Source organism: Cupressus sempervirens, chromosome 8 (genome assembly GCF_028749045.1).
Source record: "Cupressus sempervirens isolate cs-2001-9-10 chromosome 8, ASM2874904v1, whole genome shotgun sequence".
Classification (NCBI taxonomy): domain Eukaryota; kingdom Viridiplantae; phylum Streptophyta; class Pinopsida; order Cupressales; family Cupressaceae; genus Cupressus; species Cupressus sempervirens.
Window position 1 is genome coordinate 200,274,884 of NC_143125.1, and position 9,175 is coordinate 200,284,058.

The following is a 9,175-nucleotide window of genomic DNA, read 5'->3' on the forward strand; positions in this document are numbered from 1 at the left end:
ATCACAAGGTGTTACAGTAGATGTACCATTAGCAAGTGCATCCTATGTAGTAGTATCACAAGTGAAACCTAAATTTTTATCTCTAGCATAGAAAGAAAAAGATGAAGAAAAATTTAGTATCACAAAAGTTCAAATAGTTACCCCACTTAGCACCAAAAGGTCTACAAAGTTAACTAAGGTTAAGAAAGGGAAAGTAGAGTCTCCTTCAAAGAAAAGGACAAAACAAATGTCAAGTGGACTAGGCAAAATGAGGAAAACTCTACAAGTAGTTTAATTTGATGAATTAGAGGAAGAGGAAATATAAGTAAGACAAGTAGAGAAGGTAATAGAAACAAAGACACCATATGGAAAAAGATCTTGGAAACCAAAGGATCTTCTTCTTCTTTACAAAGATTACCCTTGATAAAGAAGAAGAAGATCCTTTTAAGAATTATGAACCATCCATTGTTGATAATTTGGTTGACTACACTAGCTCTAATAATGGAGAGGATGAACATGAAGATGAAGAGAAGAAAGAGAGAGGAGGAAGAAAGAAAGAAGAATTTAAAAGAATAGAAGAAGAAAAGAAGAAGAAAGAGGAAGAGGATAAAAATAGACTAGAAGAAGAAGAAGAGAAAAAGAAACAAGAGAAAGAATAAGAGAAGAAAAGGAAAGAGGAAGAAAGGAGGAAGAAAATAGAGGAGGAGAAGAAAAGATAAGAAGAAAGGATGAAGAATAATTGGAAGGTAATAATGCATGAATCAACATTTTTACCACAACTAAAGCATACAAAGATTGAATTTGAAAAGTAATATTCCTTCATGAAGCATAGATTTTGTTGCAGACACTAGAGAATGGAAAATATTCATTCAAATCAGCCTTAGAAAATTAATGTGGAGATGATGATGATCAATTAGGCCGGATTTCATCTTTGAGAAAACTATTTGAGAAAAATAAAAAGTTAAAAAGTCTTGAAAGGACCTTGGGAGAAGTCTCTGACAAGTTGCAAAAGGTTATATCAATTAGGATAATAGAAACTAATCCCCAAAAGAGATCAACATAATTAATGAATGCTTTTGAAAATGAGTTTACCAATTTATCAAAAGTTGCAATGAACCAATAATAGATAAGACATGATGCACATTCATTCGATACATTGTGCATGAATGTTAGGAATGATTTGCAAACACTTGATTCTTGCACAAAGGAACTAAGAAAATGTTTGGAAGAAGGAAGAAAAATGTATGGACAGTGCACTCTGACATATAATCAAATCAAGGATATAAATGATGAACTAAATTCATAAATGTTTGAGTTGCAAGTTTTGGCAAGTAAGCTATACAACAACTAGATATAAAGATTGAAGGTCTTTCGACAACCATTGCATAGGTTCATGACAAGATCAAGTTCACTCAACTAAGAAAAGAAAGGGTAATAAAGAGATTCTATTTTGTAAGAGAACATTTGACTTTGAAGATTAGCAATGTGTGGAAACAACTTGATGAATGTCTTCTAGAAAATACATCATATGAAAAGTTTGTATATTCAGATTTGAATGCAATTTGAATGCAGTTAAGGTGGGATCTTATGGTCTATGTACACTTATAAGAATATCAAATGAAGTCAAGGAAACCTATAAGAAAGAGTTGGAAAGTATGAAGGTAAGCTTTACTGACCATAATTCTAGAATAAAAAACTTTGCATGAGGAAAGGTAACACAATTTTGACTTGTACATAAATTTTGGCACCTTTTCGTTGATGTCAAAGGGGGAGAGAAAAGGAAAATTGTATAAATTGTGTGTGAGTGTGAAAAGGGAGAGATGTGTAAAAGGAGGAGAGATAAAATAAAGAAGAAGTAAGAGGGAGTCACATAAAAATTATAAATTAATTAGGAGATATAAGGAAATCTAGTTAATATGTAATGATCCATAGTTTTATAATTTTTTTAAAGTTTTGTAAAGGCCAAAATTTTGAGAAGTTTTATTTTTGGGACTTAGCAAATTTTCCTATATGTTGTCATCAATGCAAAAGGGAGAGATTGTCATAAATTTGGCTAGGTTAGAATATTTGATGTTTTCAGTAATGACAATATATTATCTATGTGAAGAGGTTAGATCATGGAATGTGAAGTTGTGGTAGTTATACTTAGAAAGTTGTCTAAGTATCACTTAGTTTATATGGTAGAACATATAGAGTTTTTATCAGCATGGTTTATAGAGGAAACATTGACATGTGAGAAGTTAAGTATGGATACCTGAGATAGTCATGATGACGTGTTCAAGTTTGTAGGTCAATACCAATGGTACACAAAGAGTTATGAACAAATTACTAGTTACAAATATATATAGGCAGAACATAGCGAGATAGAGAATTGGGTATTTTGGTTTAAGGAATTATTTTGTTTATTAAAATAATTACTTAACTAATTAGGAATGACATCCTAGATATTAATTGTAAACTAGAAAAAGTTAATTTGGTATTTTGTAAATTATACAAAGACATGAAGGCTGACTGGGCAGTAATTTAAATTTACATAGGTATAAAGGAAGATTGTGATATGTAGAGTTTTGTGAAGTCTGAATGATATGTGAATTCTCACGTATGATCAGAGGAACATGAACTAAGATAAAGTTTTGTGATGAACAGCAAAGCCAATACCATATCTTGAAGATGTTAGTAGTTGTGTAAAGAGGTTTTGTATCTATCTCTTTGTATTGAAGAATTACATTGTATATTGCATGCTTGGGTAGTAGGCTCATCTTGTATACATTTTTGTAATTACAATTTCTTGGAATGGAAAAGTGTAATTCCTACCCCTACTTTACTTTTCATATTTTATTGTTGAATTCTTTACACTAGTTTTATGGTTATGTATTATGACTAGTGGTACTTGGTTACCAAATTTGATTAGATGTAATTTCAAACTCAGTTTATATATTTGAGGAGCTACTTATTATTTAGTTATTTCATGACTATTCATTCAATGATGCTACATGTATGTTCATCTAGTGATTTCAGTTATTTCATGATGATAGTTAGATGGATGATTTATATGCAGTTTCTATGGTTACCCCATAATTGCATGTGTATGGTGTACTTGTACGTTTTACTTTATGTTTGATATTTTTAATTTGTTTGAGGGAGGGAATCATAGTCACCTGCTAGTCGGGATCTACATGATGCACCACTCCCCATCAATACCTATTTAGTTTATATTTATATGTATATGTACATGCTCAAATTTTATGCAGATTACAGGTATCGAGCATCAACTTCCTTGAATTGCCTGGACGAGAATGCCCTATTGCAGTATCTTAATGGTAAAAGAGGGGAGATAATTCTTGACTCCAAATCCTAACCCTAAGCCAATTATCCTAGAAATTAGGACAAGTACATTTGAGTTATTTACCCTTCTAAATTTGTCAAGTGACATGAATTCATAATTTTGACCCTTGAGTTTGATTTAGTAATTTGTCTTTATGATGGGTTATCTTACTTGGATTTGTGGATTTGTTGTGATTTCCAATTATAATTAAATCAAATTAAAAATATATATATATATATTTAATTTAATAAAGAATTTATAAAGAAAAATCAAATTTTAACTATATTTAATTAATTAAGTAAAAGAATTAAATTTAAAAGATTTATTTCAAGTTCTAATTTTGGCATAATTATATTTCTTTAATTTAATAACAATTTATTTAGAAATTTCATTTTAATAATAAACTCTAAATATTATTATTAGATGAATTAATAAATATATTAAAGATGTCATGTAATTTAATGTGTTTGTGTGTGTGTGTGTGTGTGTGTGTGTGTGTGTGAGAGAGAGAGAGAGAGAGAGAGAGAGAGAGAGTTTTTTTTAAGAATGTTTATTTTAATTAAAAGACAAAAAGTTTGCACATAAAATTAAAATAAAATAAAATAATAAAGGAAAAAGGGTTTGCATGCTTGTAAAATCAAAACCCTAAAGGGAGAAATATCTTTATTAAGAAATTAGAGCTCATTTCTCCACACACAGGTTTGCAAGAGCAAATTTTTGAGAAAGAGGATTTTGAAAGGACGAGAATTTCTTGCAAGCTCTAAGCATCTGATCGGTTAGCATTAGATCAATGTAGGATCATGTTGAGTTTTGTGTAGTAGTTTTCTCTTTGAAATCTCTCTATCTTCTCCATGTTTGTATGGATATGTTTTTAGAATTTAATTCAGGTTGAAACACTTGAGCTAAAATTTACCATTCTTGAAAACATCTGTGAAAGAATCTAAGATTTGAAACCCTTGTTTAAGAAATTTGGTGATTCGTAATTGGATTGTTAAAATCAAAATGAGGGTTTGGAAAAAATACTAGAAATTATAGTTTGTATTTGTTTTCCTATCATATATATTATGAAAATTTATTGAAAAAATTATATAATAATATAATTACCACAGTAATGTATAATTATTGTGATAAATATTTTATGTATGTATGTATGTATGTATGTATGTATGTATGTCTGTATGTATATATATATATATATATATATATATATATATATATATATATATATATATATATATATATATATATATATATATATATATATATATATATATATATATATATATATATATATATATATATATATATATATATATATATATATATATATATATATATATATATATATATATATATATAATTGCAATTTGTATTAGAAGGGCATTGTTTTTATTTTATTTTTAATAAAAAAAATTTAAAAATATATAATTTAAAATAGTTTGAAGGGGGGTGGGGCCACCAAATGCTCACTCATCCTACGATTGTTATAAGCAGGCTACATGATAGCCTGTTGTTGCCACAACAATAGGTATTGTTGTAAGGTAGTATGTTGTTATTACGGCACTAGCAACACTATCGTGACTTACAAAGCTAGTTGTTGGGCCATAAACACTTAGGTTTATTGCGATTTGGATTTTTTTTTTTAAATATTTTTTTAATTAAATTTTGTTAAATAAAATCTTATAATATAGTTTGTTTATTATTTATAATAAATGAAATTATTATTATTAGTTTTAATATGTAATTATTATATTATGTAATTTAAATATTTATTAATAATAATAATTTAATATAAATATGTTAAATTACTAATAAGATAATAAATATTATAATTGATAACTAATTATTATTATTAAATTATGATAATAGTATTTAATTACATAAATGGCTTAATACTAGTTTTAATTGAATATTTTATTAATTACTTTATTAATAGTTTTTTTTTATAAAGTAAATTGATAATTGTAATTCAATAAGGGAAATCGATTGTTTTTAATAAAATCATATTTTTGTTTAGATGGTCTAGTGTTATAAGAAAATGATTTCTAATACTAAGGAATTTTGAAATATTGTGGACTTGAAAGCCTTAGGAAACATGGACTTGGAAAATGAAAACTTGAACCCTATTTTTAAATCAAAATCTTATGGTTTCAAAATGAAACAAAATTATGAAACTACACTTGTTTTGATTAAGTAAAAGCAGGTTTTAAAGGACTCGAAACCTTTTTACAAAAAGTCTAGAAAGAAACAAAGAATAAAGAAACATAGAGAGAAACACAGAGCATACATAAAACAGACCTCCAAAAATAGCATTGAAGAGGTCATTGAGAGAATTGCTAAAAAAATAGCAAAAAGATAGCAAAAAAGATAGCAAAAAGCAAGCTAAGGAGACTTGATTAGGTCCAGCACCTAGTCTGCAAGAATGTACATATTTTTAGCTACTACCTTCACCTCATCCTTTTTTCCCGTGTCCTCGATCTTCTTTGAGTGAGCCCAAGTATGCTTGTTGGGACCTTGACTCTCCACAACCTGAGGGGAGTCCTGACCTTTCTCAATCTCTACTTTTTTTAGCAGAGTGCTCACAGTCTCAACAATTTGTCTAACTAACTTTTCGAGATTGCTCATTTTGGTTTCTAGTTTTGTTATCTTCCCCTAGTTGGCATTCAACTCTTTATCCATTGCACTATTTTTTGCTTCCAACTGCAGAATCTTCTACATTAGGTTTTTAACATCTTTTGCACTCCTGACCACCTCCATTATGTTAGAATTCTTTAGAATAACTAAGAAGGGGGGTGAATTAGTTATCCAAGGTCCAATGATGCCTAATAAAACTTTTTCTACAAATCATTAATGGCACATAACTAAAATTATCATGCATGCAATTGAACATTAAACAATCATGAAAAGTAAACATGCATCACACCATAACACTAATGATTTGATAACCTAGAAACCTTCCAGGAATAAGAAGGTAAAACTGGAGTGGGGATGATACCCACAAAATAACTGCGCAATTAATTTCAACCACTTTTGGTGGTCTTCCCTATTAAAGGCTACAGTACATTGTTAAATGTGACCTTATTAAAGGATTTAAGAACATTCAACTTGGAATGTCACCATGTTAAAGGATTTACATAGAGCTGTTAGGCTCACCCAAGTCCATGGGATTTACAGTCACCTTCTCAAAAGAATCTTTCATCCCTCTCTAAGGATCTCCTATCCTCCTCCTAAGGATCTCTTTATCCTTCTCCTAAGGGTCTCTTTGTCCTTCTCTTGGGGATCTCTTTATCCTTTTCCTGAGGCTTATCCACCTAGCTGTTAAGATAACCTAGCAATGTAGGGTTTCAATATCTAATACAATGGTAAGAAAGTATTAGAAGGGTTTTGACCTGATACAGATTTGCAACCCTCACTATGTAGATTTCAGATCACTTCTTCAGTTCTCTTCTTTGCTTCGCTTTCCTCCTTTGCAATGTAGATAGCTTGTTCACCCTTCAAGATCTATCTCCTTGAGTTCTTCCACTCGTTTTGCCAATGCTCTCTCTGGTCACTTGATCAATTCAGAGTCTTGATGCTCTTGTTCTTTACTCCTCTAGGCTTCTCCGCATGATTACACTTATGACCATCTCCCTCTTATGCATGCACACTTGATCTTCTAACTTGTAACTCCTTAAATAGAAGTTCTATTCTTGATTTCCCACTCAAATCTCCCTCTCCAATTTTAGGGTTTCAATGGATTAGGTAGGATACAATGTTTATGTCCCATATCTTCTTTCTATCTAGAAACTTCATGATAAATCCATTAGCATTCACCAAAAATGTTTTACATAGTGTTATGTGCCACCAGCTCATCATTCTTATCTTCTATTTGGTTCAAAAAATTCTAGATAACTACCATGTCAGCTTAGATCTTGGTGAATCTTTGACTTTTCAAAATAATGCAGCAGCTCGGCATCATTGATTTACTGATGCTCGGCACCTTCTGTGTTACTCAGCTTTTATTGTTATTTATTAGCACTCGGCACCTGAAATTTTTTTGTGAAACTCAGCTCTTGAAATTCACTCAACATTTCAATATCACTCGGTACTTATATCTTGCTCGTCACTTGAGGAATTACTCGACACCTATTATCTTTTCTTCTACTTGGCACCTGATCTTCTCTCGGCACCTGAAGACTACTCAGCACCTGAAGATCACTCGACACACACTAAGTTGAACTTGCTCGGCTTCAACTGAGAATCTGTTCAACACTAACTAGAATTTAGTTAATCCTTGTGTCTTAGAGTATATCATCAATACACTATTTCATCAATGGCTTAGCTGATCCTTAGACTTCATTACAACATTATAACTTCAACCTTTCTCTAGGCACTCTAGTTACGTCTTATTGATTGCCACCTCCTTGTCAATCAACCAATTGATAGTATTTGGATCACTAAAGCAATTGGCATTCTTGCAAATAGAAAGTTTGACATCAATGACAAAACAATGATTGAAATATTCTTTTCTAGTTCTATTTCTCTTCATTCATGATCTTTTCAATCATTTCCAACACATTAATCTATCAATGTGTTATCCAAGTGTGCATTCACCACAAGCAATTTTGCTGGCATGCCCAACTTCTTTCCTCATGTCATGCCAAAATTATGGGGCAAAACACACCAACAATTTTTTTTTTTGAAATAATAGCGAATGCCACTAAGTTTTTAAATGTAATTATGTACGTGTTAAGGTATTGGTGAAAAGAGAAGCAGATACGTGGTCCCCTAATGATGTTCAATCATTTCAATTTGTGTTTAAAATCAAAGAGAAGAAAAGATCACTAGATCTAAGCATTCGTTATTATATTGATTTCGACATGTTTCGATATTACTTTAATTTAGGGTAACCAATTATAATTAAAAACAAATTATCTTAAACACGCAATACTGAACAACTATCTAGACTATATTCAACACTTAAAAAATTTAATCTAATAATCTAACTTAATTTATACCCCTTTCTAATCTAAAACATTTATGATTAATTTGATATCAACATTTGCTCGCATTTTAAATTTGATCCTACTAAAACACCCTCACTAATCTTCTTTATTACTAATTCATTGTTTTAAAGAAAATCTTAAATTTCACTATGTAATAGAATTAATATGGTTATTGTTGACAACTTGAACGTTACCATTACCCATGAACATTTCTTGAAAAATTAAAAATTTATATATATATATAATTTTAAATAACATTTTTTTAATTTTAAACCATATACATATATTTTTATTTTATTTTATTATACTAATAAAATTTAAAACTAACATACTAAGATCATCCTATCAATAAACATAAAATTCTGACCAATCAAAGTATTGATTGACAAGCTATTGAATCATTAATAACAATTTTATAAATCCTAACTAACTAATCCAACCATCGAAATTCAAATAACGAACTACTAAATTAGCATTTACCTAAATAATAACTAAACTTTATTTAAATCTCTCTAAGCTAATTACTAAACTTTTACTAACACTATATTAGTATTTAAACTCATATTGACTAAATTAATACCAAAAGAACATATTGGATAAATTGCTAAATACAATTTAGACTAACTAAAATTTTAAAACTTTATTCAAAAAACTTACTCATCTTACATTAATTAAAAATCTAACATTTACTATAACAATTTAAAAGAAATTATTAAAATGAAATAACACTAAATTTAACTTATACTTCAAGCAATTTACTTTAAAGACCCCCATTACTAACTCAAATGATAATAACAATATATAATTCAATTTAATTATACATTCAACTTAATTAATCAACAACTAAATGCTAAAATTCTTTTAATACCACTAATAATAATTACCA